Source organism: Dermochelys coriacea, chromosome 9 (assembly GCF_009764565.3).
Source record: "Dermochelys coriacea isolate rDerCor1 chromosome 9, rDerCor1.pri.v4, whole genome shotgun sequence".
Classification (NCBI taxonomy): domain Eukaryota; kingdom Metazoa; phylum Chordata; order Testudines; family Dermochelyidae; genus Dermochelys; species Dermochelys coriacea.
The window spans coordinates 11,091,340-11,119,030 of NC_050076.1; the positions used below are offsets into that span (position 1 = coordinate 11,091,340).

The 27,691-nt window shown below is 41.7% G+C and overlaps 2 long non-coding RNA genes across 5 annotated transcripts in view; one reads left to right on the forward strand and one right to left on the reverse strand.

Annotated features, from left to right (window-relative positions):
• Positions 1-1,130: 1,130 nt before the first annotated feature.
• LOC122455809 overlaps positions 1,131-27,691 on the forward strand; it is a 38,787-nt gene continuing 12,226 nt past the window's right edge. For 2 of the 3 annotated variants that reach the window (XR_006274297.1, XR_006274296.1), the window contains exons 1-4: positions 1,131-1,441; positions 1,553-2,350; positions 2,753-2,848; positions 27,023-27,078. This is a non-coding gene — a long non-coding RNA (uncharacterized LOC122455809). Of the gene's footprint in view, positions 1,442-1,552; positions 2,351-2,752; positions 2,888-27,022; positions 27,079-27,691 lie in introns of those variants that run through there. The other variant, XR_006274295.1, reaches the window with a different exon arrangement.
• The window catches only part of LOC119860999, a 71,692-nt gene continuing 52,942 nt past the window's right edge, over positions 8,942-27,691 (reverse strand). For both annotated transcript variants that reach the window (XR_005294725.2, XR_006274298.1), the window contains exons 5-6: positions 9,368-9,422; positions 8,942-9,152 (exon numbers count right to left, since the gene is read on the reverse strand). This is a non-coding gene — a long non-coding RNA (uncharacterized LOC119860999). The remainder of the gene's footprint in view (positions 9,153-9,367; positions 9,423-27,691) is intronic.

Consider the following 27,691-nt stretch of genomic DNA (forward strand, 5'->3'; position numbering starts at 1 on the left):
ATGTGCTGAGTAAAGGGCACAAGAACTAAGTTTATTGTTAACATCATAAAATTAGTCAGAACAACATGTTCTTTAATGGAACATATTTTGGTAGGGGTTCTCAAGAAAAAGTGCGGAGGAGAGACATATATAGCAGAGGAAAGAATTTTCAAAACTTGGCATCCCACATGTATGTGGATTTCTGAAGCACTCATTTTTGTATATATAGGTGATAACAGCTACCAATTTCAAGCATAGGTGATAGAATTTATACAACCAAATGCCATTTTACCAGAAACAATACCCTTTTTAATTGGTTTGGTAACACACAGTGCTATACCCTAGATCATTACCCAGACTGTCCCAAGACACAAGACTACTACTACTAGCACAAAAAAAAAGGACTTTGGTGAAGTTCTCTGCTGTGCAGTGATCCAGCACAAGGCCTAATACCACTAAGAGATACGTAGGCCCTTGCGCTGTCCCTCTGATAGGTAAGAATTTCACTCTTTATTAGTAATTAACGCCCCTCCAAAACAATAAATAAATGTACAGTAAGAAAAGAAACCTAGAACTGTTTGATCTCTTTTAGAAAATCATCTACTTACAAATAAACTAATTCATGAAACCTAAAACAGAGGAGAAATAATTAACAATATACAAATTATTTCTACATCTAAGTCCCTCCAAGGATGCCTAGTGGTATCAAAGCTTTGCCTTCTCTTTAACAAATTGAAAGTCACCTGACATGAACTATTAAAGAATGATTCTGCTCTGCACAGTGATCTGTAAAACCTGGCACTATGGCTCCATATTTATTGTCTCAGTGCTTTCTATACAAAATCTGATTGGTTGACAGGTACAAAGATTTCTTTTTCTAACTGATGGCTGTGCAAACTCAACCTGGGATCTGCAACTCCTTCTTTCCTTCAGATGTCCTTCTGGGTTTTTTCCTTCTGATGCAGCATCACCAGCAACAGAGGTTCTGCATGTCATTTTAGGCCCACAGTTCCATTTGTGCAACATCTATTCAAATATCACTTTCAGGACTACATAAGCAATGGCCTTTCCCCTCAGTGTATTTGGGCAGGAGTAACTGACTGAAAAAAAGTAGTGAAAAATTCTGATGATGAGGCAAAAAAAGGCATAGACTCCAACTCATTCCCTCTGAGTTGTATTGGCCCCTGCAAGGCTAACTGGTGTAAAAAGCAGTAAAAACATATTTTTGTCATAAAAGTCAGCAGGTAAGACTCTGAACACACAGAGAGCAGCATAGGTGCTCAAACTAGACGTGCTGGGGGGTGCTTCAGCACTCCCTGGCTTGAAGGAGTAATAACGCAAATATGTAGTTTCTGCCTACAGCACCCCCCACTATAAAAATTGTTCCAGCACCACTGGAGCGCAGAGCTGTTGAGGAAGAAGGTGCTGTTTTTCCCTTTTCAGAACAAGTCTGCATTTTAAGGTCTATGCTAAGAATTATTTTATTATTCTGCTTTGTTTTAAAAATAACCTTTTAGAAATTTAAAAATAAAATTCTTTTGCCAATTTTGTTTAACTGTGATATTTTCTCTAGGGTTTCTTATGAACACAAGACACCGAGGATGAGCGTTGTTTTCTTTATTATATATCAGCACCATCAGTGATGGCAACCCAACTCTATGAATGAGATTTATTAGCTAGCTTGTGCCCCCTCTGATGGCTGAATAGCTGATGCTGTAACAACAAAGCATAAATGTTTTAAGGTGCTTCAAAAATAATGTCTATTTTGGTTTGGTTTCAGAGTGGTAGTCTGTATCAGCAAAAACAATGAGCAGTCCTTGTGCCACCTTAAAGACTGACACATTGATTTGGGCATAAGCTTTCATGGGCTAAAACCTACTTCATCAGATGCATGGAGTGAAAAATACAGAATGCATCTGATGAAGTGGGTTTTAGCCACGAAAGCTTATGCCCAAATCAATTTGTTAATCTCTAAGGTGCCACAAGGACTCCTCTCTGTTTTTATTTTGGTTTGGTTTGAGTTTACAAGCAACAAATTGGTAGATAAAAAAATAATTCACATTTAGAATTATTAGAAGAGTCCCATCCCCACTGGATTTATAACAATATTAAACTACCATGAATAACAATTTTGGAAAGAAGTACATGATAATATCCTTTCTGTAACAGGGTGGCTGACCCTAAGAACATGCATAGGAATGTACAGTTCTTTTGCTGAGTCACATTAGGCTCAGATGCTAAAACCCTGTGTTATGGTACAAGGTAATTACTGCTGAGTCATGCTGGTAGATGCAGTTTTGGGAGCTTGGACGGAGGACATACTGTGGAGAATCCTAAAAGAGCCAAGCCTGGGCTGGAAGCTTATGCTAAGGTTTATGCTGTGTTGCTGTTTTGAATGTTTGAGGATGGGTTACGAATGCAGCCGATTAACAAATCAAAAATAAAACTTGCCCTCAGTACAAGACATAGAAAATGTTGATTTATTTCTTTTTCTAACTTGGGCATCTAAAGTTAGGCAGCTCAGTTCACATTGCTCAATGCAGCCTCCTAAATAAACAACCTAATTTCTGAAGGGGCCCTTCACCTGCAGCACCCATTGAAATGAGCAGAAATCTGAAAAAATTGGCTGTGGTCCCTGCAATCTAAATAGACAGCAGAAATCAGACATGGAAAGCATTGGATGGGTTACTTTTAGAGGGGCTATGTTTTGTGTGTGATAATGGAGAAGTGACAGCATTTTTCTGACACAGCTTAGCATTTGTATGTTTCACAGAATTTGAAAGAAGAGGAATTTGGGATGGAGAGGACATTCCAGTCATAGGAAGCAGGGTGGAAGAAGGCATGAGAATGAAAGGAGATGAAGGGAGAAGTAAGAGTAATTGGCAATGTGGGAAGCGGTAGGAAATAGGATCAGTAATGCAGCGTGCAGAGCCTTGCAGAAGAGGGGCTCTCTCCTTCACAAAAACTAAAGCCACAAGACTTATCTTGGGGGAGGCAAGTGTCTAGGGAGTATCCACACGTAAATTAAATACTCAGCTTAAAATTAAGCTAAGTAAGGTGTGCACTAAATTCCATGAGATTGATTATAGCTGAGTCTATAAGCTGCCCTGTGGGTAAAACAAGGACTCCAGAAAGATCACCTTCTTAGGTCAATAAGATCACTGTCGAAGACATGATGCCCCAGGTAAAGGTGGTAGGAGCCCTTGCTTTGGTATCTGCCCCTGAATGCTATAGGAGCTCTGCAGCTGGAAATGGTATTTATCTTCATTCCCTTGAGAGGCTGCATTACACTCAGTTTTTAAATTACATGATCACAGGCGCCATCAGATTAAGATGTCAAGATGGCAGAGATATTAACCTTCACTAGAGCAAATCTTTACTCTGATGGAGCATAGATGCTATACCAGAAATTTTGCTCTAGCATAGTGTGACGTTGCACTCCATAAGTTTTATGGAAATATGCTTATGAGTGTGAATACGATGTAACTGGAATATGTTTTATGCAAAAGGTCTCTTGTAAGGTATCATAACAAAGGTTTCAGAGTAGCAGCCGTGTTAGTCTGTATTCGCAAAAAGAAAAGGAGTACTTGTGGCACCTTAGAGACTAACAAATTTATTAGAGCATAAGCTTTCGTGAGCTACAGCTCACTTCAGGAAATGCATCCGATGAAGTGAGCTGTAGCTCACGAAAGCTTATGCTCTAATAAATTTGTTAGTCTCTAAGGTGCCACAAGTACTCCTTTTCTTTTTTTAGAAATATGAAGTATAACTCTGAGGTCCTATTGTAATTATGCAAAGTGTGGGCCATTAATGGTCGTTTAGAATCTTGATGACTCCCATTGACTAGTGCAATTGATTGTAAATGGTTTATACACCTGCAAGCCTTCCTGTGTATGTGTGGGCCAACCCAGGAAAAATGGAGACTAGAGGTCTTACAGTGACATATGACCATGTCACTTGATAATGAAATCCATCTTGAATCTGGTACTTTTCCATTTAGAAGGAGGGGTGGAGACCCAGAGAGACAAAAGAGTCCCTCCTTGTGTCAAAGCTATAAAAGGGGGTGGAGCAGGATAACACTCTCTATCAGTGTTATAGAGGGCGGAGAATTTATGAATTTACCCTGTTTAAGCTTTATACAGAGAAAAAAGAAATTATTTGGGGTTTGGATCCCATTGGGAACTGGGTGTCTGGGTGCTGGAGATAGGTAACCTGATGAGCTGTTTTCAGTTAAATCTGCAGCTTTGGGGGAGTGGACCAGACCCTGGGTCTGTGTTGCAGCAGGCTAGTGTGTCTGGCTCAATAAGACAGGGTTCTGGAAGACTCATGCTGGCAGGGAAAATGGTCTCAGAGGTAATTTCAGCACATCAGGTGACAGTCCCAAGGGGGTCTTTGTGACCGAACCCATCACACATAGTGCTTTCACTCCTCTGCCACATGCTCCAGCTGATGTGATATTAGATCATATTATTGGAGTAACAGTATATGAATGGGTTATTAAAGATTACATCTCTATACTGTATAATCTTTATTTATAATTGCATATGCACTAAGGGAGAGTTAAGGTTGACTGCACAAATAGCACTCTTGGACTTTTGAATTTTTAATCACACCGCCTTAACATCCTATTACCATAATGGTGGTAGTGGTGGTTGTTTTTAAATGTAATATGTAAGTATGAGATTTAACATCACAAATGTACAAGGCATTTTACAAACCAGTTCTTCAAGTAAATTCCATTGACTTCACTGGGCATTACTTGTGTCCTGGGCCTTGGAGGTGAAGAAATCAAGGCCCAAATAATCAGACATGTTCCTTTCTCAAAAACACTTACTGTCTAACTGAGGAACAAATAAAACAGGGCAGTAACTCAGATATAGGATGGCATGGGGAGATCAGTATAGAACACTTGAGAAAAGATGGTTTTAAAGAGGGATTTGAAGGATGGAAAAGAGGGCACGAGAATCCCATTTGGAGTCACATACCTAGGTATTTATATGCCTTACCTGCTTTTACATGGGTATCTGCTCCTGTCAAAGTGACTTCACTTGCTCGTAGTGATGGTTTTGGGGCCAGTCAATGACCAACTTCACAAAGGAGGACTTCAAGGTGCTAGTGAACTGCCTTCTTCAGGGGCTAGTCTGGCAACCTGGTATGGGGGTTGCTGGAAGGAAAGACTATGAATGGGAGTGCCCAATGCTGTGGGAGGTTACAGGAGAGATCTGAAAGTCTTTAAAAAAAAAAAGCAGAAGGCACTGCAAAGACGTCAAGAGGGTGGCTCCAACAAGGCAGCGGCAGGAAAGAGAAGTTTTGGTCAGAGCTGGGAGAGGGGACATAGGATGTTCTGTTGCATAATGAATATTGTGGTTCTCTAGTCTACCCTATGGAAGACAATCCATTGCATTAGAAAGATGAACACTACTCTCATGAGCTTGCAGACTTCAACGGTGTGCGCAGGAAATGTTTGTGCCTTAACGCATATTTATAACCCAGACAAAATGTAAACTGTGTAACTTCTTGCACTGCTTTTCCTCCTGCACCCCACCTCCCCACACTGTATTTCCTCTTTCCAGATTATGTCTTGAGTTCTGCCCCCATGGAGCTACACATGAGGTCACCAGAATCCAAATTCACTGTAATGTGAGGGGAGACAGTCAGATAATGAGCACTGTTAGTGATACTCTTGCAGCATATAGCTATGGTTCATCGGAGTAATTAGATGGTTTGGGAGAATAAAACCTTTAACAAGAGGACCACCAAGCCAGCAGCAGTCCCTCAAGGTAGCATTGGCTGGCACCAGCTAATATCTCTAGTGGCAAGAGCTGCCAAGCCCCGGAGGGGATGTATTTGAGGCAGAGAAGGAGGAGGGATATGATACCTGGGTGAAGGATGCGACATTACTGCCCTCATTTTGTTCCTTCATCACTCCACAACAAGGGAGGTTGATAAGGGCACCAGGGCCCTCCCTCTCCACTGGGATCTGGCCCAGGACCCTATGAGAGATAGTGATATCAAACATCCTGGAGTGCTTCAACTCTGCCCTCCTGGGCCACTTCCTACCATTCACTTCCCCACACAGCCTTAAAGTCCTTCATGACAGGTTTCAGAGTAGCAGCCGTGTTAGTCTGTATTCGCAAAAAGAAAAGGAGTACTTGTGGCACCTTAGAGACTAACAAATTTATTTGAGCATAAGCTTTCGTGAGCTACAGCATCCGATGAAGTGAATGGGATCCGATGAAGTGAGCTGTAGCTCACGAAAGCTTATGCTCAAATAAATTTGTTAGTCTCTAAGGTGCCACAAGAAAGTCCTTCATGTTGAAGTCCAACAGAAGATAGTCCAAAACAACCAAATCTTCAGCCCAGCTGGTAGCCCTTTTCCTTGCAGGCTAGAACCATCTTCAAACTGGCCCAAGTTCCTGGATTTCACTCCCACTGCCTGGGGGCTGTCACACACTCCCTCCACCCAGGACTTTAGGTAGGTAACAGTCCTTGATAAGCCCCTCTCTCCAACCAGACTCCCATTGCAGTGCTCAGCCTTCAGGCTTCTCTCAGTCCTCAGACCAAGGGAGGAAGTTACCTCTCACTTGGGTCGCCTCCCTAATTCCTCCTCTAGGGGCTGGGATAGCTGATAGCTGTCACTTGCCGACTTCTCTTTTGCAGTAAGGACTTCTGATGTGCCGTTACTCAGGAGCTCCCACAATAGCTCTGTCTTGCTATCCTGTCTGCTCCACTTCTGAGCTGCCTTCCTCCCTTTTGAGCTTCTCCTCCAGCTGAACCAGCTCTGCAGCTGTGGCAGGGCAGTGTCATCTGATCCTAGAACTGCTCTTTAACTCCTTTTGTCCCAGTGTGGGGTTTTTACACCCCATCACAGGAACCTGGGTGGATATTGGGGTGGGGGGGTCGTCTTCCTTTGCAGCACAGGTCACTGACAGGTTTAAACTAGCGTAAATGATGGATTCTCTATAACTTGAAGTCTTTAAATCATGATTTGAGGGCTTCAGTAACTCAGCCAGAGGTTATGGGTCTATTACAGGAGTGGGTGGTGAAGTTCTATGGCCTGCGATATGCAGGAGATCAGACTAGATAATCATGATGGTCCCTTCTGACCTTACAGTCTATGAGTCTAAAAGCTGGAACAGCTCCCCTCATTAGTCTGATTTTCACAAAGAACATAGACTCAGTCAATCAGCTACTCAGTCAGCACACAAATTTCCATGGTGGCAAGGCACCTACAAGAGTCCTGTGAGTCCACCATGTGTATCAGTAGAGGCAGCACACCCCCAATATAGTAGGCCCCACTGATCTGTCATTTCACAAGAATTGCTCTTACCGCCAGCAGTACTGCGCCAGCCAAATGCCCCCACTCATCTTCACAGGGTAGTGAAACATGTAAGTATTCAGCTGCTGAGGGCCACAGGCCAAGTAACTGAGGACGAGAATGGGGGCACATCCCATCCCCCTCATGTCTGTGTTCCATCTTGATAGTCAACCCCATCTTTTTTTTTTTCCATACCAAGGAGAACCTGGGCATGCCCTGGACAAGCCTAACTCTTTACTGCCTACATCTGGCTTTGCCTCATGTGAAAATCCTTGTTGGATGCCTAACAGTAAAGCAAAAATATTGAGTACACACCCCCAACAGTATGCACAGCCGGCTTGCACACACTTAAATCACTGTTGATTGGACTGTGTGCAGACAATGAAATTCCCTACATGGGATACTGTGCCCTTAGCTGGCAGGAAGTGCTGTCTATACTTACTGGAAGGGTGTGTTCTGAAAATGCCAATCCTATGTCCTCCAATCAGTACATATCCTCTAACAGTATAGGGAAACCCTGTGAGTTGACATCATTTGACCTTTATCTCCACCTCTCAAATTCAGAGCACAGCAGCCTTGTCACTGAGGTGGCCGCTGGAATGATTTTTATTCATGTTTTTTTTTTAAAAATTATTTTAAATCTAAAGCTAATATCTTCTCTTCATTGACCCAGGACTATTCAGTCCAGAAAAAAAGAGCACGAGGGCCCTTATTGGATGGGAAACATGCAATAATTTTTAAATACATTATTTTCACAAATCAATACATGCCCTAATTACTCTTATTTCCGTCACTTGTACAACCTCGATTTATCTTTGAGACAGGGAGCAGCATGGCCCACAATGGGTAGGGCACAATCACGGGTATCTAGGATACAGCTCTCCTGTTCCCAGCTGTAGGGCCTTTATATTCTCCATGTCTCGGTTTCCCTACCAATAAAACAGGGATACTTAATCATCTTCGTCCTGTGCTTTCAGATATTCTGATGAAGAGCAGCCCTGTAAGCATTAAGATTTATCTGGAGTGACTTGCCTCTAATTTTACATTGGTATTTAACAATTCAATCTCTTTTGCCTATTGTTTTACTGGCAGTTGAAGATTTTGAAAAGTGAGTTGATGCATAATCCTCAGATTTACCATAAATATCCATTGTTTACAAGGGGCAAGGTTAGGGCTGGTCCTTTCATGAGTGTTTTTGAGGATAGGAGCAAAGAGCTTCCAACCTCTTTGTTGATCTTATACAAGAAGCAGTCATAACTGCAGTCTCTTCACTCAGAAGAGCACAGGCACTGCTCCTTCTATGCCACGCACGTGGCATCTCAAAAGGAAAGAGAAGGAGGCAGAGTCTCTGCCCCACCACGGCAGTCCACACATCAGGTTGAATGCACTGGAAAGGGGCAAGTGCACCATGCTGTGTACAGGGGAAGCCTGGGGTGGGCACAATCCCCTCCCCAAGCTCCAGCTAGGACAAAGCAGCTTTGCTTCCCTTCTTGGGATTGTGCCTTAAAAGGACAAGCTAGCCAATTCTGTGCATCCTCAGCATTAAGTATGTGAAAAATAAACTAACAGCCAAGACCACCTTTTCCTTTACATTTCCTTTTCCTTAACATTCCTTTATATTTCCAGGAGGGCCTGATCCAATATAGCAAATAAATGTTATGATGCACCAAATTCCACTGTTCACTCAGAATCAGCAAACATGAACCACGCAAATATTGTTTGTTTAGTAACTCTGCCTTTAAATTTCTGCAATTCTTCTCTATAACTTCAACTTCCTGAAAATGTGAATACAGCATGAGCATGGATGAAGAAATTTCATCAGGAGTTGTTCTATATGTTGTTCCACTGCTGCCATCTAGAGTATAAAAGTAGTACAGTACCAAGAAACTGTCAAATACATTTAATTAATGCCTGTTTGTATTAAACAGTGAACACACATAACAATAGTCATTACTTTTTAAATATTTTGTTCCACTGCTGCCACCTAGAGATATAAAAGTAGTACAGTATTCATCCAACTATACATATTTAATTAACGGTTATTTGTATTAACTGTGGGTGATAGCTTACCTTTCTAATATTTTTACCTGTGGCACTGTTTCTTTGTCCTCAGTAGCAGTTTTACCTGAGTAAGAAGAGCAGAATTTGACTTTAAAAAAATGTAACAAATCAGTTAAGTCAAATATTTAATTTGCCTTTTTTATTTAAAAAATAGACTAGACTTATAGAAAAACATGACTTTGCAAAATGCTTTTATGGCACACACAATTGTATGTATGCCTAAGGGACTGTAAAGAGATTAATGAATACAATTAGTACAAGAAAAGAAAAGGAGTACTTGTGGCACCTTAGAGACTAACAAATTTATTAGAGCATAAGCTTTCGTGAGCTACAGCTCACTTCATCGGATGCATTTTGAAGTGAGCTGTAGCTCACGAAAGCTTATGCTCTAATAAATTTATTAGTCTCTAAGGTGCCACAAGTACTCCTTTTCTTTTTGCGAATACAGACTAACACGGCTGCTACTCTGAAACCTACAAGAAAAGAAGTACATCAGTATTAAATCAGTGTGATAATTAAAAGAATCTTCAACAACTAATGTATGTGACTTACTACTGTATTTGAAAGTGTAAAGGAGTTCCCCTTTGATGCCTTGAGGATAGCTGGATGACCATGAGAAGGAATTTTAGCTATCCTTGTTCTTTTGGCATATTTAATTTCTAAGAAACTTTGAATGACTGAGATAGAAGGCCTCAAATATCAAAGAGCAGCCACCAGTTTACTACCTGCATTGTTCCTTCCTCCTTTGGAGCCAGTGCCTTTTGCTGACTTAATCACTATAATAATCACTTTTCTTGTGGACCCTCTGCAGCTTTATTGGGCTTCCTCATCTTGTCATGTCCACTGTGAAGGTTAGCACATTCCATACCCTTGCCTGACAATTCTGTTACAATGCCTCACATCTCAGGAATTTCATGCAAGGATCTTCTTGATTCCTTCCTCTTAACGGTGGGTTTGACTGAAAAAACAAACAAACCCAACCCTTTACCTGAATTTTGACCACAGGATGTTCTCAAGGAGACTATCACTGGCTTCTGGAAATCAACAAGAATCCACCCACAGGTCTCTGTTGTTTGCATCACATAATCTGATGTACCTACCCACCACCTTCCTATAAAATAAGACTGACCTATCTGCAAAGTAATGTTATTTTCAAAATTCCTCTCCAGCTTCTCCATACTCAGACATAGCTGTTACCAAAATGGCCTTGGATGAATAACATTAATTGGACAATAAAATGTGTCTTCCTATCGTTTCCAAATACTTCACAGTAGGAAGACTATTGTGTGCAGCATTTAGTATAAGGAAGATAATAATGATTTTGTTCTAAGAGACTATATTGGAAAACCCACTCCTGTTTGATTTAGAAGTCTATAAACAACCATGGTAATAAAGGTTTGACACACAGAAATTTTAGTAATAGACTGTTGCTCAAATCCCAGTCCCTGTCACACATGGGTAGGGCTAAAAAAGTTGTATCCCACTCACTTGAAAGGGGTTAATATCCACTTACTTGAAGACTTACTGTAACATCTTCCCTTGTACTGTCAGTAGCATCTTGGATATCTTTGTAAGTTTTATTTAGATGTCATCTGTCCCTCCTGTACAACCGTTGAATGACTTTGGTGAAGACAGAATAGCTTTTTTTTTTTTTAAACTAATCCTTTTGACAATGAGACTAAGGGCTTGTTATGCCATGCTTGAATTGATATTTCAAAAAGAATTCAAAAAATGAGGGAGTTGTGACTGGTGAGCCATTATTGGAATCTGATCTGGAATCTCTCACCATGGGCAAATTGTGATTCAATATATTGTGTAATAACTCAGGTTTTAAACACGCAGTACTCATTAACACTGGACAAAATTTTTGTGATGAAAAAGATGTTTTTCATCAAAAATAAGGGTTATTGAAAAAGAAGGATTTTGCATAAAAATCATTTTTGGTGAAATTTTGTTTTCTATAATATTTTCAAAACAAAATTTAAGAGGGAAAATGCTCAATTGATTCACATTTTTCATTTTGAAATTGCGCATGTTGTCTCTGCTTAGCCTGTTTTCCAACTATTAAAAGTTAGAACACCATGAGGAAAAACCCACTATCTCTGACCTTTACTATTGCCAATTGGAAAACAGGAACAAAGTGTAGTGTGTTAGTTCTCAGAGTGAGAACAAAACTGCCACTTATAAATGAAATCTCTCTCTCTCTCTCTCATAAGAACAGACATACTGGGACAAACTAATGGTCCATCTAGCCCAATATCCTGTCTTCTGACAGTGGCCAATGCCAGGTGATTCAGAGGGAATGAACAGAATAGGAAATCAATAATCAGTGATCAATCCCTTGTCATCCACTTCCAGCTTTTGGCAGAAAGAGGCTAGGGCCACACAGAGAATGAGGCTGCATCACTGACCATCTTGGCTAATATCCATTGATGGACCTATCCTCCATTAACTTATCTGATTCTTTTTTTGAATCCCATTATAGTTTTGACCTTCACAACATCCCCTGGCAATGAATTCCACAGGTTGATGTGTGTTGTGTGAAGAAGTACTTCCTTTTGTTTGTTTTAAATCTGCTGCCTATCAATTTTATTGGGTGACCCCTTGTTCTTGTGTTATGAGAAAGAGTAAATAACACTTCCTTAGTCACTGTCTCCATGCCATTCATGATTTTGCAGACCTCTATCATATCCTCCCTTAGTCGTCTCTTTCCCAAGCTGAAAAGTCCCATTCTTTTTAGTCTCTCTTCATATGGAAACTGTTCCAGACCCCTAATCATTTTTGTTGCCCTTCTCTATACCTTTTCCAATTCTAATCTCTCTCTCTCTCTCTCTCACACACACACACACACACACACACACTCTTTCTTACTGTTTCCCAATGTTTTCCAGTTTGCGAAACAGTAACAAATTGTGAAAAGACAGAAAGAAAGCCACATTCCCACACTTAAGATTTCCCAAAGGAAAACTGGGATTTCCTAACAGAAAAAATTTCTAAAGTAGATTTTTCTTATGGAATTTTTGTCTAAAAAGAAATCTTTGTTTTCCAGACAAGTTCGATCAGTAATCCAATGACAAGAGGTAAGTAATCTGTCAGGTTATTTAAATATATTTGCATCAATCCTGGACCTAGCTCAATCATGAATCTTAGTTGGTTTCAGTGGTTCTTTTACATTGTTTTCTGATTTTAATGATTTAACACTTAAATATCTTCCCCCGCCCCTCCCCAAATGGCAACGTAAGGGCTGGCCAGAATAGAACATCTGGGGCTCTCTTCTTACAGTTTCCATTACTCATATGTATGCTGTGTATTACGCTTAGTATCTATGACTCAAGCTGTGTTCTATTCTGACAATGTTGTTTGCACAGAATCCCATCATATGTAACAATCTTATCTCTGGAGTCAACGTAAGTTTTGTGATTTGAGATACCTGGGGGTTTTTCCGGCAGATCATCGATTAAGAATTACTCTCTCAAGACAATTCTGGAGAGGTTGGGTTATTTACTATCTGAATTTGTCAAATTTTGTCTCAGAAATGGATAGTATTTGAATCCTATTTACTTCATGTTCTTCTTTCTCCAGCTCTTTCCTTTCAGAATGTATTGGTACTCTACAAGGTATATCTGCTATAAAATGTTCCTTACCAGGTCTATTTTTTCACAAGTAATGAGTACTTTTAAAGTTTCATGATTTTTTTAAATTTGATGTAGTGCCTTGAACAATTGTTTCTGTACCAAGCGTTCCATGGGTTTATCTATTCCTGTCCATAAACACATTAATAAAACTGATCACAAACACACCAACAGGAAGCATTTCTGTTTCAATCTCAGCATAGTTCTGTTGTGTTTTAGTCAGTGCTTTGGAAGCATATGCCACTGGGTGATCATCTAGCCAAAAACAAAAAGAATGAGGAGTACAAAAAATAAACGTGTTAGTCTCCAAGGTGCCACAAATACTCCCCGTTCTTTTTGCTGCTACAGACTAACATAGCTACCATTCTGAAACCTGTAGCCAAAAACAGTATGCATCCCACATGAGCTTGCATCATCTGTTATTTTGTTCTTTATTAATCTCAAAATATTTCAGGGGAGATGTTTCTGTCACAATTTTTTCTTCAATTTCTAAAAATTACTATTTTGCAAGGCTTCCCAGTGTCATGCCATACTGTCATCAAGATGTATTCTGAGTGGAACATTTAAGTGTGACAAATTAGAGATGAATTTGCTTAGATATGTTAACATGCCTATGTATTTCTCTAAGCCTTACCTGTTACAGGGTCTCTTCATTTTGTACAATTCTATTCACCTTTTGGGGTGGAACTGAACTTCTCTGTCATTGAATATATATCCTGTCCTGTATAACTAGCCTCATTTGGCCTGATCTGGTGTTTGGTTCCTGTTAAGTTTAAAGTTCTGTTTCTTTGCATGCTACAAAACATTACTCAATCTCTTAATGCATCACTGATCATTTTCATTACAAATCAGCAACAATTACTTATACCTCTTCCAGAACCTCAAAGATTGAAGCCTGATGCTTTCATGCAACTTAGTTACTGAGTCAGTTCTGAAGAGAAAACTTTTAAAGGGTACTTGCCAGCTGCAAAGGAGGATGGTACAGAGTTTTTCACTTCCTTTATCAAGTTGGACCTACCAGAACTCCTGGCTTGCACGCAAAATGGAAATCCTTGTGCATTTCCAAATTCAGACATGATTTCTTCCACTATTTTTTGGATCTATAACTTGCAGCCTTATCTTACTTGGTTTTGTTACAGTGACCTTGCTGTTAATTCAGTAAATGTCAGAACTCACTCAATAAAAATTAATTTACCCATTGAGGCAAGTCCAACTGTAATTCTCTATTGGTGCTAATGGAACTTTGTATGGTTCATGTATTGTGTCACCACATTAAGATCTATATTAATTTAATACATTCCATTAAATTCCTGAAGAGTATCTTTTGCATCTTGTTCAGTTGACAAGTTATATACTCAGTTGATCCAGTTGATCATCTGCATTTGCAAACTGCTCTTCACCCAAACCACATTTTCCTGTTGTACTGATTCAAACTCTACTGAGTGGTATCTCTTCTTGACAGACATGCCAGAGTGGCTCATTTTGCGCCTGCTATATTAAACGAGTATAGTTTTTGCTTTTTAACATTAGATGATCATTCATCTTTTTGTATATACTTACAGTAATTAAGTTGCACTCAGTGCAAATATCAATTTTGAGATTCACTTTCTGTTTATTTCCAATATCATAAATCAATTGTAAAATCTTGCCTTGTAAATTTATCAAGAGGCTCTGAAAGAACACTGCTTTTGTATCATCAGAGCTTTGTCCTTAAGCTGTATATTTATAAATGTTTTGCTTTTGTATTTCTTTGCAATTTTTCCTGAGAGTGTCTCACCTTTTGCAAAATATTTGCTTTTATTGCATACATTCCCCTCCCCCCACATCCAACACACATACACTTTGTGTGGGGATAATTTTGAATCATGTTGCATTTGCCTCCACACTTATATAAAACAAATCTGGCTTCTGCCATTTGTTTACTTTTTATTCAGCCTTTATGCCATAGTATGGATTTTTAATTAGATGTGATTCAGGTTTTTCACTGCTTGCTAACACTTTCATTTGGGAAGAACAGTTTTTCACTAGCTCTGCAAATATCCATTGTCATTTACAAAGTCAAAATCATTTTCTTTGACAACCAGGCCAACACAAGGTTATCAGTTATAGCACAGATAATTCAGCCTCACTGTTGAAGTTAACATGATTTAGCTTTATTAGGCAGATCTGTAACATAACGGTGAGGGGTCTCACCTGGCAGTCAATTTCTTGTAAAGAAAATGTGACTTTCCTAAGTGACATTCTTATGTGGATTATTGTGAAATATTGTGAATGACTTGTATAGCATCTTGCAGTCCTTTTTATGCTCGCACTGAAATATACTGTAGATCTTCCAGTGCCTCTGAATCTGGCATGGGTAGCAAGGTATGGAGGATTTCACTTTCTGTTTTTTTCTATGGTGTCACTTTCTGCCAAGAAAACATGGAAGTGCTGCACCACCTTCTCTAGTTCTCTGGTAGATTTCCTTCCAGCCTGAAGGAGTCACGTCACTTCATGTGCTCCATTTTCCCTCAGTTTACTTTACTTCTGACACAGTTAATAGACGTGCAGCACAGTCAGAGGACATGGGTCAAGGTTTCAAGAAGTTGCACCCCTCTCACAAGACGGGCCAACACAACCACTAACTCCAGTGGCTCTCACTGCTCTAACATAGTAGATGCTTTCAAGACACAATTGCATCTCTTCCTATAGTTTGGCTTTTTTGGTAACTTAAATAACAGCAAACACAAATTTCAGTCTAAGCTTTCTCCCCAGATTTGGCTGTTCCTACCACAGGGACTTTCCCAAGGACCCTTCTATCCCAGCCCCTTCTACACCACAGAGGCATTTCAACCCCCTTTATATCCTGAAGCTAACATGCTACACCTGCTAGCATGTGTCAGCAGTAAGTACTCTGTATCTTTATGCAAAGTTCTTGCACTTAAGCTTAGGGTGACTTTACAGAGTCCCATATATCAGTGCAGGGATCTCGAAACTGTCTGCCAGACTTGTCACAGAGCCTTATTTTCCCCAAACTGATATCCACAATTTACTTTAATCCCTTCTTTGTCATCCTCAATTTTTTGAGACAGCACTTTTCTCTTTTTAGTTGGAATGGCCTTATCTCAGAAGGGTTCTCCCAGGTGTAGTCCATCCCTCTATGTCACAGATCACAAAATACCTCTGCTAGAACTATCACATTGTCCTGGTTAGCATCCCACTTCATTCTGCTTCTCAAATTTGTGTTTATGTTTTCACAGTGCAGTCCTTGGCTCCCTGCGTACAGCTCTAGAGAGCCACATTCTTTCTATGATAAATTTCTCTGTCAGAGTTGCCTGTGTAACCTATGTGCTGTTTTCAACTGCTCCCACAATGAATACCCAACCTCTTTTGTAATTTCCAGTTCAAAAAACACTGGACCAAATTTAGAGCTGGCAAAAGCAGGTGTAGCTCTGATTGAAGTCAATTAGAATTGTGGTTGTCTATATCAGAACTGAAATCTGACCCACTGCACCTATTCCATTGCATTTTTCTATGCCTGTATCATTTCTGTATCTGACGTTAGGAATATTGACTACTTTGGGTGATGCCCACTGCTAACACTTCAGGTATAACAATGGAAAAGCCAGACAGGACTGATGACCCACCAGCGAGGAAAATGGACTGTGAAAAGACTTGGCTTTCCTGAGGGTGCTCCATACTGTCACTGACTCATGGACACTGTGATACTACAGAGTCAGGTGGTCTTGTCACCTAATTCTAAACATTACCTGGGACTTCTTATAACTTTCCTTAACTGGAAGGGAATGGTGGGGTCAAGTTTGGGAAACAAAGGATTCCTGCCTCATGTAAATCCTATTTAAGGGTGGTGAGGAAGGCAAATGGGACTTCTCCTGTCCATGGCCAGTCTGCCCAAGAAGAAAGACTGCTAAAGCTACCTGAAGGGAAGACAGAGGGTGAGTTCAGGCTGAGATGGGTGCAGTCTGAAAAGAAATATAACTGGAACTCTGAACCACAGAAACTTTGCAACCTGCCTAAAATAACATTTAGGGTAAGAAAGTACATTTTGTAACCTGTTTCTTAAGTATATTGAGCTTAGCTTGCCTATTTTTATTTATTTGGTCAGTAATCTGCTTTATTCTGCCTGTTATCTCTTATATTCACTTAAACTCACCTTTTGTAGTTAATAAACTTATTGCTTATTTACAATATAACCCAATTTATGTAATTTCTAAAGGGGGGGCAAGAAGTTGTGCATATCTCCCTCCACATTGAGGGAGAGGGTTAATTTCATAAAACCTTTGGGTTTGTACCCCTTAAAGGGAATGGGCACCAGAGTGTTGGGGCAAGCCCCTAAGGCTGAATCTTTCCAGAGTGGATGTCCGTCTCTGTGCAGCTGGGTGTGGCCCTGCCTGTGTGCTTGGCTGGAAGAGGTTTGTGAGCCTAACCCAGCAAGGCCAGGTAAAGGGGACCCAGGCTGGCAGAATAGGCTGACTCAGTGGCACCCCAGCACATCCAGGGCTGCCCAGGGGATTCAGGGGGCCTGGGGTCTTCGGAGGCGGGAGTCCTTCTGCTCCGGGTCTTCGGGGCACTTCGCCGAAGACATGGAACAGAAGGACTCCACGCCACTGAACTGCCGCTGAAGACCAGGAGCAGAAGAAGTGGCAACGGGTCCTTCACTCCAGGTGTATTTGGCGGCACTGAAAGACTCCCTGCCACCAAAGTGCCGCCAAAAACTCTCGTGGGGGCCCCTGAAAACTCTCGTAGGGACCCCTGCGGGGCCTGGGGCAAATTGCCCCGCTTGTCCCCCGCTTTGGGCGGCCCTGAGCACATTAGGTGACACCCCAAAGGGCCCAAACCCATCACAGTGGTGACCACATCTGCACGCAGTATTCAAGATGTGGGCATACCATGGATTTATATACAGGCAATATGATATTTTCAAACAACTGCAAACCCCTCTATGGCCATTCTTAGGGTATGTCTGCACTGGAGCTAGAGGTGTAATTTTTAGCTCGAGCAGATATACCCACTCTAGCTCTGACTGAAAGAGTGTAATACAAAGAGTAGCTGTGGCGGCGTAAGCATTGATACAGACTAGCCACTCAAGTGCGTACGCAGAGTCTTGGAAGGGATCGTAGTAAGGGTAGCTAGCCGCTCATGCCATTGGCACCTCTTCGCCAACACTTCTGTTTTTGATCAGAGTTAGTATGGGTATGTCTGCGCAAGTTGGAAATTATTCCTTCTAGCTCCAGTCGAGGTCCCCGAGCTTAGCAAGGGATGTGTTTTGGTGACTCCCCTGATGGGACAAGGCAAAAGGGCAGCACAGGCTAGGTCCCATGAGATTTTTCAGCCCCCACAGGGTAGGCTTGCTCTGAGGGCTACTTCCTGCTTTCTGGTTTCCAGCAGGCAACCCACCTTCCCTCTTCTACCTGCCCAGATGGGGCCACGGCAGGGCAGCCTTCCTAAGCTCTGCCTTCTGCTGCTGCAAGCGGGCCAGCAGCTGTGCAATCCATACCAGGATGGCTTAACTTCAGATCAATTCACTTCCATGGTGCCCTATGTGGAGCTGCTCAGGGGCCAGGTTTTGGCCTAAGACAGGGACTGCCTCCCTTTCCCCATTGGCCATGCAGGACTTGCGGTGCTATGGTGGTGGAGGTTAGGCATCCCCAATGAGGTCAGGACTGAGCCCCATGGTCCAGGCAGAGTGTTAGTGGGGAATCCTGGCTGGCTCAGGCTGTGGGCCATGCCCACGAGGAATTGCTTGTTGCCCTGTGGGACTTGAATTGGCAGCAGTAGTAGTTAGTGGATGTGCACTTAGCCAGCTTCACCCCAGCCAAATGCTCCCCCAGGAGTGCACCCAGTCTGCCCCACTGCCTGCAGGGCAGAATTTACCTGGTAAGTCTGCCTTGCTGTGGTAATCTACTGGGTCCTGGGCCCATCACTACTCCAGCAGGGCAATATAGTGGCTCGGTTGATCTCCCTGATCTGGGACGAGGTCTGATGCTCCCTAGAGTGGTTCCTGTTCCTGGTACAGAGCCCCTTTCTATTGGAGCATTCCCCTATGCTTGTGGTCTCTCCTTAGTTGCCTGTGGGGCACTAGCCATGCCTGCAGCCTATCTCTAGGCACAACTGTCATGGGATGCTCTACTCACTCCTGGGTGTCACCTCCTTCTGGCATTTCTGGGGATTAGTTCCACCCAGTTCAGCACCCCTTTCTTCTATTCCACTGTTGTAGCACTCTTCCCACTCACTGAGTCTCAGTACAGCTGCTTCATAACTCACCCCTCCAGCCAGGTCACACTGATTTCCCATTCCAGGAGATGGCAGCAGCCCTATGGAATCTTGGTTGCTAAAAGCAGTATTTGTGGCCAAGGGAGCACTTGCACCCCACACCTTTTTATCTTACACAACACTGTTTGAGGAGTTTCAGGGGGGCTGAAAGTCTATGCAGGGCCTGGCATATAACAGAACTCCAACTTCGGCAGTTCTTGGTCTTGCTATAGCTATCTGGTTATATGGAGTGGCCTTTTACTTCTAGTCTGAGGGTTAGCCCAATCTCTATTGGGTATTCATGATCTACATGCATCTGCCCTGGCTGCCAGGATGTGGAGCAGCGTCAAGAAGCCACTGACCTTACAGGTCCTTAGGCAAGTAGTTGAGGTTCTTCCTGGGGATCTACCATTTGGGTGGGTGGGGCGATATTCTTCAAGGCAGCCTTTCTGCTGGATTTCTTTGGGGTCTTGCAGGTCAGTGAGTTCTTCTCTTTAGCCAAGGAAAACTCTTTGGGGCAGGCTTTCAAACTACAGGACATGCAGTGGGAAGGTGATTCTCTCCAGCTCAATATCAAAAACAAGTCAAACTGGGGTTGGCATGGCTGTTGCTCTGCATCTCTCTGGTGAGGGGGGACCTGTGTCCTGTACTGGACAGTGCAGACATATGTGGCTCAATGGCCACCCGGTGAGGTCCCCTATTCCTGTATGCAACAAATTCCAGTTTGTGGGCATGTTTAGGAAGGGGCTGTCATTCTTGGGCTTGCCACCAAGAGAGCAAGGCTCCCACTCATTCCACATAGGGGCATCCGATGAAGAGAGCTGTAGTTCACGAAAGCTTATGCTCAAATAAATTTGTTAGTCTCTAAGGTGCCACAAGTACTCCTTTTCTTTTTGCGAATACAGACTAACATGGCTGCTACTCTGAAACACATAGGGGCTATAACATGGCTAACCAGTTGGGTCTGAGAGTGTCAGAGGTCCAAGATAAGTCCTACGTGCAGCTGCCTGAGGGGAGGCCAACACAGGTGGTGAACAGTAAGCACCTCCAGTTTTAACCATGCCTGCTTCCTTCCCCATGTCTATCATCTAGAATGCATTGAAGTATGCCTATGGCTGGGGAAATGGATTTATGGGCACAGCACTGTGCACTGGGCTTACAAGAAAACGTGTAATTCATATTGAGGCTCACAACTGGTTCTTGGGCCAGACGCAATTTTGTCTTGGCACATCAGATGGGGCATGTGCTTGGACCAGCTCATGCATCTTTTGCATGGGCTGGGGACTCACAAGGAGAAACCAGACATCACTGTTGTTCACGTAGGGGATAATGACCTGGGAATGTGCTCTTGGCTCCAACTATTTTAGAAGGCTAAGTGGGATACTGGACTGCTGGTAAACATGTTTCCTGGCATGAGATAGTATGATGTTAGCCTGCAGGGTTTGGCAAACTGCAGTCCACCCAAGAAAAAGGTGGAGCGAGCCCAGTGGAAAGCCATCTGGAAAGTATCGACATGGCTGGAGTCCCGAGGTGGCTCGGTTATCAGCCCAGAGTGTGATTGAGTTTTATTAAGAGGATGGAGTGCACCTCTCTGTTATAGGTTCTGACTTGTTCCTGAATGATCTTGGTATTGGGTTGGCCAATCTTCTAGGTAGCCCATGCAGTGTGTGTGGAGGAGAAGGGGTTAGGCAGCCAAGCTGATGCTGGCGCCTCCTTGTGGCAAGTGCCTGGTGCAGGCACTTGCAGACTTAGGCTCCACATCCAAAAAGATAACATAGTGAGCATCTCCTTCCAAGATGGGGGCATCATGTCTAACCCCTGAGGGGGGGGACAAATGCAAACCAGGGACCAGAGCACTACCCCAGGGAGATCACCCCCCAATGCCCTTGACAGTGGTGATGGTTAGGGATCGAGGTCTCCTCTTGTTTCAACCCCTGAAAGAGGGAGGGATGCTAGCGGGTGAGTGGAGGCACCCAGAGAGCCTTCTGGTATGATGGCTGGCTCTCCATATGGTGCAAGTGAATCTACTGGGCTGTTCCCCAGTAGGAACCTTGGTTGTAATATGGCTAATGAAGTGGCAGCCTGGTTAAAACCCATACCATGTGTCCTTGCCTTTTTCCACACAGTGAGCACATCAATAGACATACCCTTACATTTATTTAAACTTGACTTATAGCAGTTTAGCCTGCACCTAGAATTTACAGATTCTTTATAAACAACTAATATAAACCAGGTTTAAACTGAAATAAACATTTCCATGATTAAGGGCTTGTCTTTACTAAACATTACCACTTTTGGCAACTCGAGGTACTTAATGACAGGTTTCAGAGTAGCAGCCGTGTTAGTCTGTATTCGCAAAAAGAAAGCAGTACTTGTGGCACCTTAGAGACTAACAAATTTATTAGAGCATAAGCTTTCGTGAGCTACAGCTCACTTCATCGGATGCATCCGATGAAGTGAGCTGTAGCTCACGAAAGCTTATGCTCTAATAAATTTGTTAGTCTCTAAGGTGCCACAAGTACTGCTTTTCTTTTTTCGAGGTACTTAATGTGTTTGTAAAGGCTAGTGTGGACTCTCCCCACACATTTAATCAAGGCTACAAATCTTTGTTTTCTACCCTAGGGATCAGGTCAGGGAAAAGGACAAACCTTTACAGAGTGGAAGACCTGACATGAATGTCTCCATGAGCCTCCTCTGTTAAGCACCTTAAGTTAACTGCCAGTCAATTAACTTGAGGTAAAAAATGTCTAGTGTAGATATACCCAAGTCCCATAGGTTTAACTAAATTGGTTTAAAGGCAATCTTTTAACTTGTTTTTATTGCAGACCTAACTCAAATGTTCCCTTTAACTCAAGTCCTGTCCACACACAAAACCCCTTAGCTCAAATACGATTATGCTTTTAAACTGAACTGGCTGGCCCATCAGGGAGTATAGGCTCCAGCTCCAGTTAGCAAAACTCATTAGCTGCTAACACACAATCTCTTTAGCTCAAATGTTATTTCACAGTGTGGCTGCGATCACTGGAGCTAGGTTAACTCAAGAGGAGTTAACTGAAGTGTAGATAACTTTAGTTAACTTTGCAGTGAAGAAATACCCTTAGTGAAATTGATGCTACTTTTGTGTAGACCAAGCCTTAAATCTGGTTTATATCAATTTAGATAAATCAATTCCTTAGAGATTACCTACAGATCCAGAATAAAAATTACTTTATGATGGAATAAGTACTCTACTTCCAAAACAGAGTAATTATTCCAGAATATAGTCACTTTTATTTTGGAATACAGTGTCCACATGGGGAATTATTCCAGAATAGCTATAGGAGAACACTTATTCTGGAATAGGTATGCTGGTTAATTTCACTGTGTAGACAAGCCATGAATCAACAGAACATGTCCAAGACACAGGATCTCAGACTGAAGGATTCGGGCACAGCTTGCTTAAAGAGAAGTATGTTGCTGGGTCCACCAGAGCACAGAAAAAGCACAAAACACAGAAAGTATTATACAGTGCCAGCAAAAATCCCCAAAGTATGGATGTTCTAAGATATTCAAAGGCCATTTGCTGTGTTTGCAATATCACAGTGAAGGAGCACATTAAGAACCTTTTTTTACTTTTACTATATTATGGTAACATCCAGAGGACTAAATCATACATTATGTTAGGTGCTGTTCAAACAGATATAAAGGGAAATTCTATCCCCAAACAGTTTACAATCTAACTAGCAAAACTAACACACAATAGTAGATTATAAGCATAATGGCAAAGTTTGTGTTTTGTGAGTGACTCCACTCAAGTCAGTGAAGTTACTCCAGGTTTGAGGCCTGAATCTGGCACTGAAGTTGGTACTTTATCCTTAAACAAGGTTTTCTCCCTATAGTCCACCTCTGCTTTCTGTCTGATCTTACTCTGAAGGCATAAAGTTGAATTTGCACATCACAGTATTTCCCATGGAAACAGATTGTGATGTTATGATGACTACTACAAGAGCAAACAAAACAACAACACCACCTGGACTGTTGGAGGGAAAAAACCCTACTAAACACTAATATACATATGTAACATTATTAATTAATATACGTATTTCTAATACCTCCAATACCACCTTCTACCTGAAAGCATGACTCTGCTGTACAAAATTAAGGATTGTAAATTAAAGAGCTGAACCAGCATACATTAGAGTCAATGGAAAGACTCTCATTGGCATCAATGAGAATTAGATCAGGCCCTAGAGCATCACAACACCCTGTGAAATAAGTAAGTATTATTATACTCCTTATGCAGAGGGAGGAAATGAGGCAGTGTGACTGACTGGTCATGTGACTCACCCAAGGTCACCTAGTAAGTCTACAAAAGAGCCAGGAGTAGAAAGAATTCTAATTACTGAACCCCAGTCTTGTCCCTTAATAATAAAGGTGTTCTTTCCCTGTATTGGAGGCCTAGGTGGATTATACCATTATGTTAGTATCAATCCAGCAGACTTAAAATTCCACCTGCCCTGCAGGTTTGTTCTGACCCAACAGGGTGAACTTCATTCAGCAGCACTGAGAACCTGTTGCCAAAAAAGAAGACAATCCCTTTCTTCAGGATAAGAAAGGACTGGTCATAAAGTATGGAGGGAAATGCAAAGTGGGTAAATATGAATATTTGAAGACATTGTTTGCAAAATGTATAAAAATACTAAACTATAGAGTCCAGTTTTGCTCCCACTGAAACCATTACCAGTTTTGTTTCAATTATGCATCCAGCGCAACAGGCCCATTGTTAGGTTTGTGTTTTTTAAAATACTTTTTATTATAAAGAAATATATTTAAAAGAGCCCCTGCGATAAATGGCAGCGGCAGAATGGAATGTCTGAATAAGCCCTTTGAAGCTTGCAGCTTTATGAGCTCAGTGCCTTCTGAAGTAGTTAGAGACAAATGGAGACAGCTAAGGCTTTGCACACTTACTTCAAACATAAGTGAGTGACTATCAGAAAATTGGCATGGCCATTAAAACTTCAATGAAGTGTGACCTGAATTTTACTTGCCATAGTCCAGAATTTGTTACTGGAAGATCTCATCAACTTTTTCTAATTATATTGTCTCAGTCTGATTTTGAGGTCATGACTCACGTAAACATTTCTGTCCCAGATGCAATTTTATTGTTAATATGTTAATGCTGATATCATCCAAGGCAGCAGTTCATAAACTGTGGCCACAGACTACTGCTGGTCTAAAGAGCACTTGCTGGTAGCCTGTAGGGAGCTGGCTGGTCACATGGTGTTGGCTGCTCATCCTTCTTTCTAATAGCTAAATCACATTAATAGAAGCTAAAAAGACATCAAATAATTTCCTAATGGTGATTCTCCAAATAGGCCATTACTATAGTTACCACAGGGATGCTATGTGACTGTGAATCAGAGGTGAGGTGGTCTACTTAGTCATGGAGGAGAGAGAAGGTGGCTTATGTATTCATGAATGAGAGGGAAGGGGTACATGAGACAATCTGTCTATGAATCTCTCTACACTATGTAAAAAATTTGAAAACTGCTGCTCTAAGGATAACTTGGAATGTCATCTTGTCCTCATCTAAGAGGTTCTGCACACACTTCTGCTTACACCTTTTCTCATATCTCCCCCCACCCTACTGTTCTGCTAATTCCGCTTCCCTTCATATCTCATTTTATCTTTTTCTTGCAAGCACCTTTTGTGCCTTCTTCCATTATGTCCCCTCTGCCTAAAAAGCTTTCATTTATTCTGTGTAACATACAATCTCCCTCTCCTGCATAGCACTCCTCAAAACCCAGTTCTGTCCAATCTTTCTAACAATGACCAAACTCTCAAGCTAGCCTAATACAAACTAAAAGCCATATTTCTGATACCCATACCTCAGCAGTACCTTGCACTATGAGTAGTCCTATTGAAGTCAATGAGACTACTCCTGAAGAACTGTACCACTTAATGTCAGAAAAGGCATCAGAATATGGCCTAGAAATAGGACCTAATACCTGCAAAAACAAGTAACTGAATAGCCTTAATTTGTGGAAGCTCTCCTTCCTCCCCCTTGCCTGATGTCATCTGTTTTTGTGTCATATCCAACCTAAAGTGTAAGCTCCTCAGGACAGGGACCATGTCCTTATTCCCTCTATAAAACACCATGCATACCTATCGCCCCATGTACAAATGTTAATATATATAAATAATATCTTTATGCTACATTCTGTTGAAACATAATCCGAGAAACCAATAGAATTTGGGATGACCGCCCTTAAGATATTTAGACTAAGAATCCAGTCGTACTGGTCCATTCTGGTCTGTTTCCATTTCTGTTAGGTCTCACAAATAAATGTAACCTGTCAGGGCTTGCCTATGTGGTGTGTTACTCTGCACCAGAGGGGTGTAAATTCTAGTCGACATATCATGCACTAAAAGGTCCCCAGGGCACGTTAACATAGAACTGATTGAAATGGGACCACGTTAATATGCGCTGGGGAACCATTAGTGCACATCAGCAAGGTCCACATAGGCCAGTTAGTGTGCGACATGCAGGTGTGGATTAGAATTTACACCTCATTGATACAAACTAACATACCATGTACACAAGCCCTCAGTCACATAACTGTGGACAAAATCATGACCTAGATCCTGCATTTGCAGAGTTTTGGACCATTGCCAGTGAAGTCAATGGGACAACTCATATGAATAAGGACTAGAGCTGTGCAAATATGGTTCAATGACTGAAAAAGTTTCATCTGAAAAATGTCAACCAGCTCTAATAAAGATTACTCAAGTTCAGGAAGTTGCATGATTGAGCCCAAAAGGTATAGTTACTTCACTTACAGAGGGATCGGCAAATATGGCAATGCTTGATACTTATCATTTAAAAAGTTATTATACATCTGAGATCCCTGCCTGGACATCTCCCATCTTTTAAAAAATGGCTCAGTGAGAATTAAATAGAAAAAGATGTCAATCCACCCCCTCGGTGCCCCAAAAATTAGTTAGATTTGCACTCCATAGAAAAATACTTATTCAGCAGCACAACAGCCAAAATAAATAAAGTTAATGTAACCAACCAGTAATTTAAAGCAGCAAGATATACGCTGCCTTCAGGTTTCCCTTAGAGGCCCTCACAGATAGATGATGGTCTTTGCAATGTACCTTGAAAGTCATCAATTTCAAGCTACTTCAGACAAAGGATTTTGGTTCCATTATATCAGTCATACAAGTTTCAAATCACTGTACAGAAGGCCCTATATATTCTGTGATCCTACCGCCACAGTATTTGTATGGAATTTGCCCCTCTCCACAGAATTATGCTCCAAACTCTCCTCTTTCACTTTAATATATATTTGCAGATTATAATAGCTATAGTTGTGTGTTGTTTTGTAGGGAAGGGTGGTGTGGAGCATGGGAATGAAGGGTATTTCATGGGGCATAAATTAATATTGCAACAAAATTTAGGAGGTTTTGCAGCAGAATTTAGTGATTGTTGCAGCAGAATTTAAGGAATTTGGTTCCGTTGTGCCTCAGCGTATATGGGGCACTGATTATATAACAGTCAATTAAAGAAAGTTCTGACATTGGTAATTTTAGGTTTTAGAAAATGTAAACACTATATTTGTGGTAAACTATAATTCCACTTTCCCCAAATGAATACTTACCTTTTCTATTGGTTCATAAGAGACACTTCAGATTGCCAAAGTAACTGCAGGAGCTTCAGCTTCCCAGCTGAGGGCGACGTATCTCTTAGCTACAGGCAGTGACAAATGGATACATTTCTTCTTTTATTTACTGGCAGACAAGTCCCCCTATTACTAAGAGAACACAAAATTCTGGAAATCAAGGGAGCTTGAGGTGAGTCATTGCAAACGAGAAACCCCAAAGTAAATTATTGAAGATGATGGGGATTTGGCATATAGCAGGAACTGACTGAAATTTTTCAAATGACAATTTTTTTTGAGCGTGAAAATGCCCTTTTTCAAAATGAAAAATGTTGACAATCATTTTGGGTTATTCTGTAGCATTCCCACAAGCCCTGTGTATGGGATGGCATGCTGGGAGCAGCACATGATGTTTTAGGAGGAAGTAATGTGCTATGGGCGTATGCCAGCAGCAGATTACTCCCCTCTCTGCTTCGGCTCAGGAGCACTGGGACTGGGAGGCAGACCCCATTCCTCATACATCTGCTGGTGGGGAGGGGAGTAGTAGGCACACCATGCCTGCTTACTCTTAATTACCCATACCCAAGGTCCAGGTATTTGGAATCCAATGGGACTGCTCGTGGTCGTAAGCTCTATGCCTACTAGTAGTAAGGGTTTGCAGGGTTGGACCCTTTGCTTTGTAAGTACTTCCAGGTAAAGACCTTGTCTGTCTCCTTGTCTGCAACCTTCCTGGCACATTTTTAGTGCTATGTATATAAATAAGGGTCAGATGCCTTCACACAGCTTCTCCTCAACTATTCTATTGC